Genomic DNA, 9217 nt, shown 5'->3' with positions numbered 1-9217 from the left:
TAGGCTGATGTGAGTGGAATCAAAGTGATCAGCAGGATGCGGTGAGCCCTGCGTCCTCCTACACCGCCATCTTCTTCAGATATTCTGTTGTGTGTAATTTTATTGTTAGGGAAAAATCTGTTATATGATGGCCAACTGGACTGAGAAGGGAATTTCAGTCCCTGCCTGAAGACTTCCCTTCCAAATTCTTGTTCCCACCCTGCTTGCCTCAGGCACCAAATTACTACTGTTGGGAAAATAAGTAAAGTTCTGCACCATAAGATGGCCAACGGGACTAAAACAAGCTCTAGTTCCCAACGTAGAGACTCCTCTTCCAGATTCTTCCTGCCCTGTTTGCCATGCACGCAAAAGCTATCACGAATGCGGAAGATGATGCTATAAATTACCCCTCCCACCTGCATTCGGCACTCAGATCTCTGGAGAATGATCTCCTCTTAGCCCACCAGTGTAAAATAAACCTCCTTCCTTCCAAGATCTCCGAGTGCTGCTTGGTTCTTCTGGCAGGTGATCCAGACCAGTTTTCCTAATATTATCACAATTTAAAGTTTTTTAATTTTTAAAAAGGAAAAAAAAAAAGAAACCCTCCAAAATTTAACCATTAGCATTTTGTTGCATTTAGTTCAAGTTAATTTAAGAAGTCTTGTCCATTGTGCAGAAAGGCAGTACAGAATGGGCCAATAAGCAAGCTCATGCTAAGGAAATAAATAAAAGACTTGTGACTTGGGGACTCACTGGGCATGTGTTCCAAGGAGCATATACCATGCCTTGTACCATGGGTAACAACAGGGCAGGAGAGATGTGGAGACTAGGAGTAGACCTTCAGCTTCAATGTCAACTTCTCCAATGACTTGGCCACAAGGTCTAAGTGACCCTAAGCACTTCTTTAGGAGGCCAGATGGTGAGAAAAAAACTGAAAATGTCCTACATTTGTCTTTGGCACACACACAAATTATTGGATGTCTAAGATGTAGGCAAGTAATGAGAGAAAAACCAAGCTAGTTGCTTCTTTGTGATTCCATCTGGATTTTAGGATCGGGTGGAGATGGTGGTGGGTGTTGTATGATGGATTTTAACAGGTAGAGTCATACCAACATGAGATTATGGAACCTGCAAAGTTCCAGAGGCAGACTGCATGGGTTCACACCCTGGCTCTGCCACTCACTAGGTATGTGGCTAGCTTTGCATCTGTTCCCCTTTATAAAGTGGGACTGCTCACAGTAATAGTAGTGTGTATAGAGTTGGTAAGTATATTAAATGAATTAATATGTATAAAGCTCTTGCTGTGGCACTTGACAAACAGAAAGTACCTGCTAAACTGTAGCTGTTAGTATAGATTTTGGAGGGTTTGAAAGTCATTCCAAAAAGTTTAAGTAGTTAGCAGCAAGGAGACATAGTCTGGAAGGTAGGATGAAACAAAAGCATGATAGAAGATCAATGTGTGGACTGGAGTAAAACAGGAGAAACAGACACGCTCAGCAAATTGGGCTTAAGGTTTCAAATGTTTGGCCTTCAGTGGTGTGGCAGGGAGCAATGTGTGTGAGAAATTAATTTATTGTCATGAGGAACAGATGTTAGAGGGTTTAGAAGTGGAAAGAGCACTCTATTAGGAGCTGAGTGACAGGTATTGGCTGTGGATCTCCAAAAGGGGTTTTAATGTTTTCTTTCCATATTGAGATGGGTCAGTTTGCAATTATTGCATCATTGTAGGAACTCAAGTACACCTAGAAAACTACTGTCATGCACATTACTGTCGAGATACAAAGCCACTGCTATAGACCAAGACTTATTCATTGACATCTAAGAAACCACAGCAATGGTTAGAAATGCCTTAAGGTAGTTAAAGATTACTACTTCTGTAGCTAGGAATCTCAGGTGACTCTATAAAATCTTCCAGGTGGCTAAACAGAACCCTCCCAGATCCCATGCCCATGCCACTCCCTGGTCCCAGGGCACATTTGCCTACCTCCTTCCTAAATGTTATGATTTCCATAGTTAATATGTGTTTAAAAAGATCCTGAACTGAGGAATAAACTATAGAATAAACTTTGATCATGAAGAACATGCCCTGAAGCTGGGGTGGGGTTAGGTCAAATCTTTATTTCTATATTGTATAGAATTATTCAGTCACAAGGTAGCATCCACTGTCTACCCTCATTGAGTCTAATTGATGTTTTCTGTCAGGAACAAGCAGCTCCTGGGTTTGTCTGGCTTTTGGGATGTCCCAAGCCTTCCTCCCTGAGTGAGAAGGTTCTCTGTAATGTCTTTGTAAGTTACCCCTTCTCCATGGCTTGTCTGAGCTAAAGAGAGAAGCTGGTTCTCACAGCATGACCCCACTAACAAGATTGTTTTTTCTCCTGGACCACAAATGGGTCAGAAGTTGCAACAACCAAGAAAATTTAAAGACTTGAAAACAAAACGAGAAGTATTGAGTTGATAGTGAACACACTATTTGATTTAACTGCGCACATGACCATGATATTGGCATTCCTTCCCACCCAATGCCCCTGTATTTTGTGGTAGTTATTATTGAGATATTTGTTTGGCTATTTATATGTGTTGTAACTCCTTTATAGAAGTTTATTGAAATGTGTGTTATGTTGTTATTTGCTTTGTGCCATTTTTATTGAAATATTTAATCTGTATAAACTATGCAGGAAGTTATTATAATGTATTTTGTATCGTAATTCTCTTTTTAGTACTAGGATTTACTAAATTTAATAAAATATAGCCTCATTATTTGCTTTTACAATACGACACATGGGGTAGGGGACTTAATTTACTAGTTTGTGATGTTTTATTCTCTTCTAGGTACCGATATTCAATGATAATTAATATATTTATTTAGAACTGTGTATTTTATATTTTTACAAGTTTATCAGAATATTATATATTGTACATTGTCTTATATTTAAAAAGCATATTTCCCCTATATTTCATATTTACAAAAGCCACTTTAGATTTTTTTTTAATGTTTATTTATTTTTGAGAGAGACAGACAGAAAGACAGAGTACGAATAGGGGAGAGGCAGAGAGAGAGGGAGACACAGAATCCAAAGCAGGCTCCAGGCTCTGAGCTGTCAGCACAGAGCCTGACACGGGGCTGGAACTCACAAACTGTGAGATCATGACCTGAGCCAAAGTTGGACGCTTAACCTTCTGAGCCACCCAGGTGCCCCTTACAAAAGCCACTTTAAAACCACTTTTTGGGGAGCACCTGGATGGCTCAGTTCGTTAAGCAACTGACTTTGGCTCAGGTCATGATCTCAGGGTTCATGAGTTCAAGCCCCACATCAGACTCTGCTGACAGCTCAGAGCCTGGAGCCTGCTTCAGATTCTGTGTCTCCCTCTCTCTCTGCCCCTCCGCTGATTGCACTCTGTCTCTCTCAGAAATAAACATTAAAAAGGGGCGCCTGGGTGGCTCAATTGGTTAAGCATCAGACTTTAGCCTAGGTCATGATCTCGTTCCCGAGTTGGGGCCCCACATTGGGCCTTGTGCTGACAGCTCAGAGCCTGGAACCTGTTTCAGATTCTGTCTGTCTGTCTGTCTGTCTCTCTCTCTCTCTCTGCCCCTCCCCCACTCATGCTCTGTCTCTGTCTCTCTCTCAAAAATAAATGAAACATTAAAAAAAATTTTTTAAAGAGATTTTTATTCACTTTTTTAATGTTTGAGTGTACTTGACACAAAATGTTACATTTGTTTCAGGTGTAAGACATAGTGATTTGATAAGTTTGTATATTATGCTATGCTACTATTTGTCACCATACAGTGTAGCTACCATTTGTCACCATACAATGCTATCATAATATCATTGACCATATTCTTTATGTTTGCCTTTTACTCCCATGACTTATTCATTCCATCATTGGAAACATGTATCTTTCACTCCCCTTCAACCATTTTGCCCATCCTCCCACCTCCTTCCCCTCTGAAAACCACCAGTTTGTTCTCTATTTATATGTCTGGTTCTGTGTTTTGAGTCCACCCTGGCTCCACCACTGATGTGACCTTGGCAAGTACAGATACTCTGTAAAATATACTCGTAAAATAAGATTGAGAATATTTTCTTTGCCTGTCTCACAGAACTGTTAGGAAAATCAAATTTATTCATCCATTTGTTTTACCATTGAACAAATACTTGTGGAATGTCTAATGTGTGAAAGGGACTGTTCTGAATGCCAGTAATAAAATGGTGAACAAAATAGGTAAGACCCTGCCTTCACAAAGCTTATATTCTAATGGAAGAAAACAAACAACAAAAATGTGAACAAATAAACAGGATAATTTCAGGTTGAGATAAGTATTGTGTCTGCAGTAAACAAGAGTAAGCGACTCAAGGAGGGAGGCTATTTTAGGTGAGAGTGGGGGGCGGGAGGACCAGGAAGGAATCTGGAAAAGGTGACATTCAATCAGAGACTTAAAGTATGAGAAGCAGGCATCCATTTAAGCTTTCCAGGAAAAGGGAACAGTAAGTGCAAAGGTCCCAAGGTAGAAATGAGCTGAGCATGTCCAAGGAAGCAAAGGAAGGTCAGTGTGGCTGGAGAACAGTGAGCAAGCGTCAAGAGATAGAAATGAGGAAGGAGTGATGCATGTAAAGTGGTTGTTTTTACTTTAAATCCAAAGGAGGGGGGTATTAGAGGGTTTCAAGCTAAGGTTGACATGATCTGAATAATTTTTAAAAGTCTTTATGGCTGGTTTGTGGAGAATGGATCAGGGTGGAGGAAAGAGGCAGCAGGAACCCAGGAGACTAGATTGAAGGCTCTTGCTGACTTCAACAGAGAGATAATGATGGCTGAGCCTTGGTTGAGGCTGGATGGTGAAGGACAGGTCATGCACGAAGGGAAGGGAGGAATCAAAGATGATGAATGAGACAGTAGAAGTGCAAAGGATTGCTCTACTATAACACACTGTACCAGGCTAAGAATTATGGCAGAGAAGATTCCTCCTGGTAAAGAGGCTGATGCTCAGGACCCTAAATACAAATTTCTCCTACTCCTTGACTTGCCTGCATCTCACCCTTCTAGATGGAAGTTTTGTCTCAAAGGTTTAAAATGAGGGGTCTGAGAAATTCCCAAGCCATTTATGTCTTTTTCCTTACTATTTTGCTGATGTTCTTTTTTATGGTAAAAAAATAATAACATTAAATTTACCATCTTAACCTTTTTTAAGTTCAGTAGTGCTAAGTATATTCATGCTGTTATGCCACAGGTCTCTAGAACTTTTTATCTTACAAAATTGAACTCTATACCCAATTAACACTAATTCCCCACCCCTCGTTCCATTTATAGCTTATTTTGAAGATGCAAACAACTTTATTCATTCTCCATCAACTGAGGGTCCATCCCTTGGTACCCATCCTTTATATTTGAAAATGCCATTGAAATTAATCAATGTCTAAAACACCCAACTTAATTGGATTCTGTTTTCAAAGAACTGATCCATTAAATTAAAAGCTGTGAAGTCTAATGCCATGAATGAGCATTCTCTGGTATCCATGACTCAGTGTTTCAACAGGGTGATATCAGAATGTTTGGTGAGATCATTTTTTGTGCTGTGCAATCTGTACAGTCAGTACAGGACATCGGTATCCCTGCCCCCTACCCCCACTAAACACCAGGGGAACCCCCAATAATTGTGACAACCAAAAACACCCCCTCACATTTTCAAACACCCATTTGAAAATGTTGTCTCATCCTACCAAAGAGCCACAAGTTGTACACTTATTAGGTTCCCTTGACTCTGGGGAATCTCATCTGTCATAGTCATATAATCTAACTCCATTATGTCATCAATAGTCTATAATACTGACATGGTTCCAGCTACTTATTTTGCAAGAAAAAAAATGTGTTCCCACACCCTTTTGCCCTACAAGCATCAGCTTGGACTTTCTAGCCAATTTCCTTGGGCTCACACTTCTTTGAATTAAGTGTCATTAAGTAAGCAAGTCTTAATAAGAGAGTCCTGTCCCACTTCACTCACCTGCCCTCCCAGTTCTGCCACCAACTTGTGCTTTTTATATTCTTACATAGCCAGAAGGAGGGATGTGTCCAGGAGCACAGTGCCAGGAAGGGACAGGGTTAGAGGGGCTTGTATGACAAATGATTGGTTCTAAAAAAGGAGAATTTGGGTAGGGGCTATCACCACCATTACATTATCGGCACAAGCTACTTTTTCAGGGCAGAGGGCGTTGGCTTGAAGAAAAGCCTGGTTTTGTCAGGGAGAGATGGGGTGGGGGTGGGGGGTATGGGAATGCAGTAACTTTTATCAGACAAGGCACGATGACTGGCTCCTGCCCAGCAGGTTTCACCAGCTCTTCTGGTGTTGGGTAGTTTGATCTGATAGTAAGAACCAAGGATGGATTACCTCCTGGCTCTGCCTCTGATTCATAGCAAGTCTTCCGTCTTGTTGTCATGAATTATTACTCACCAAAGTAAGCCATAGCCACCAAACTTGATAATTGGCTTCTCTGGGATCCTCCCAGAAAAAGGAGTCCATATTTCACAGCACACAGTTATGAAATGTATGTCACCTCCAATTACATCTGTACTTTTGCTTTACATAAGTGACGACAAGTGGTTATGTATCATGGCATGATGAGATTGCATTGTCTGCTTCTTGTCATGACAAGACAGACAATTGCCCCATTTTCTCTGAAAGCTACAAAGCTAAAGTATGTGGCAGACTGTGTTTCCTTTTATTTTTTATTTTTTTTCCTAGCTCAAACATCGGTTTACAGTAACATAATCTTCTGTGAAGTATCATGGGGAGAGAAACAATTTGGACATCCCCACTGTAACTCGACTCACAGCCCCTGTTGAATGCAGCAGACACCTCATGTTACTGTCTTATCGATCCTGGAAACACAGGATTGATGCCTCGTCTCCTCTCCATTCTGCCTGCAAGCATCTCTCTTTACACCCTTTCTTTCATCCTCTCCACCAGGCTCAGATGGGGGACGTATTGCTTCCTTTCCCATTTGTTCTTTCTGCCACTGTCATTCTTGCCTCCTCCTTATTCAGCAGAACCCTCTCTCTCTGGCATCTTCACTCCCGTCCAATTCCCTGGCCCTTCACTTCCGTCTACCCTCTGAAACAAGCCTCCTCTGTCCTAGTCATAAAACAAAGCAAACAAAAGACCTTGACTAAGCTGCTCCATTAGTAAACTACCCTGTTCCTGATCTTCCTTTCTCTGCCAAACTTCTGGTTTCCAGCTGCTGTTTCCACTTGTGTATCAACCACTCAATTTAATCTAGTTCCACCTCCGGAGTTCCGTGAATCTACATTCTCCAGTGATGTTCACCTTGTCTCTGCCATTCTCCACTGCTAACCACCCCCTTTTTCAAAGGTTCTCTTTGAATTCCAAGACAGTTTTCTAATCAGTGCTCTTGTCTCTGTTTTCCTTGTACTCACCATTTTCTTACCACACCCCCAGAAATCTCCTCCATACCCTTAGGTCTTCAACTGCTTGATTCTAGCCTTGCGGGGCACTCGTAAGCAGCTGTGCCTACCCAAGTGGCATGTCCCTGTTTCACAAACCTCACTTCTTCAACAGCTGCAGGTGGAGACTAGATGTCCAGCAGGGAGAAAAGGCATCATTTGCTCCTAGCGCTGTTGCCCTTGACATCGCTGTCCATCAGCCCATTGCTGATTCTACTGTTTCAGACTTCCCTATCCCTGCAGCTAGTCACATGGTTCCACTTTAGCAGCACATTCACTTTTTATGCCGTGGATCCTGAGGTTTCTCCCTAGGTTTAATTCTACATTTTAACTATCTCCTAAATATTTCCACTTGATTTTCCTATCATCAGCTCAAACTTAAAGCTAAGAATAAGTGTATTTACCCCTGAGGGAATATGGTATTCTTTCTGACTCACAAATTTCTGCCCATGGTACCCTTATTCACTTAGTCTCAAATTTCCAGTCATTTTTGCTTCCTCTTCCTGTTCTAGTTACCAAGCCCTCTTCTTATTTATTTATTTATTTATTTATTTATTTATTTATTTTAAGAGAAAGAGAGTGCGTGCAAGCAGGGGAGAGGCACAGAGAGAGGGAGAGAGAGAATCCCAGGAAACTCCACACTGTCAGCACAGAGCCTGACACAGGGCTCAATCCCACAAACCAGGAGATCTCATAACCTGAGCCAAAACCAAGAGTCAGATGTTTAACTGACTGAGCCACCTTTTATTCCTCCATACTTTTCTTTTCTTCCCTTTCTATTTCCACTGCCAGCATCTTTGATTTCTGTACCCTGTCTGCTACTAATCTTCATAAACCCTGCTAACAAACATTTGTTGCCTTTCAATTGCAAGTTAAAAACTCAGTTCAAACTGACAAATTAAAAAGAAATGTATTGGAAAAAAGAAAAAAGAAATGTATTGGCACACATCCAACCAAAAAAGGCCAAGGGTGCCTAGTTTCAAACATGCTTGGATCTAAGATACTCAAGCATCGTCATTAGGAATCTTTCTACCTCCATGTCTTGGCTATAGGTTGGCTGTGTTGTCAAGCACACTCTTCCTAAGTTTGACAAAATAGCCACCACCTTCTGCAGGTTTCTACCGAAGAAATGTAGAATGACTAGCAGGAAGGGAATATGCTTTCTCAGTTCTCCAACAGAAGTCCTAACACTGAGAGCAACCTTAGAGCCCAGGGTGTTGTCAATCCAGCCAGCCTCCATAGATTCAGAACGGGAAAAGCATGGTTCCTTTAGAAAATAAGGTACTATGCAAGATGAGGGGGTGGGCAAAGGCAACAGATGTGCGATACACTCTCTCATGACTGTGTAATACGGTAAAATTCCCTTAGTCTGACATTCTAGACTCTTGTGCCCTAATGTGGTCTAAAACTTCCTTTCCTATTTTTTCATCTCTTATTCAGTACAAGGCTTTCCCTTGAGCCAATCTTTTTTCCCAGCTTTACTGAGATATAATTGACATATAATAAATACTGTTTAAGTTTAAGATGTACAGCATAGTGATTTTATACAGGTATGTAGTGCAAAATGATTACCGCAAAAGGTTAGTTAACATATCTGTTACCTCACATAGTTATGATTTTTTGAACCTATCTTAACTATTTGTTATCCTCTGATAACTCCATAGTCTTCCTGTGTCTCCATTTTTGCTAATGCCACTACCCCATCACTCTTTCACATTCTATCTATCTTCCAAAACCAAGATTAGTCCAACCTTTTTTTGATCCACTTAACCATCCAGATTGC

The sequence above is a fragment of the Acinonyx jubatus genome, chromosome C2 (assembly GCF_027475565.1).
Source record: "Acinonyx jubatus isolate Ajub_Pintada_27869175 chromosome C2, VMU_Ajub_asm_v1.0, whole genome shotgun sequence".
NCBI lineage: Eukaryota > Metazoa > Chordata > Mammalia > Carnivora > Felidae > Acinonyx > Acinonyx jubatus.
This window is presented reverse-complemented; position numbering follows the sequence as displayed.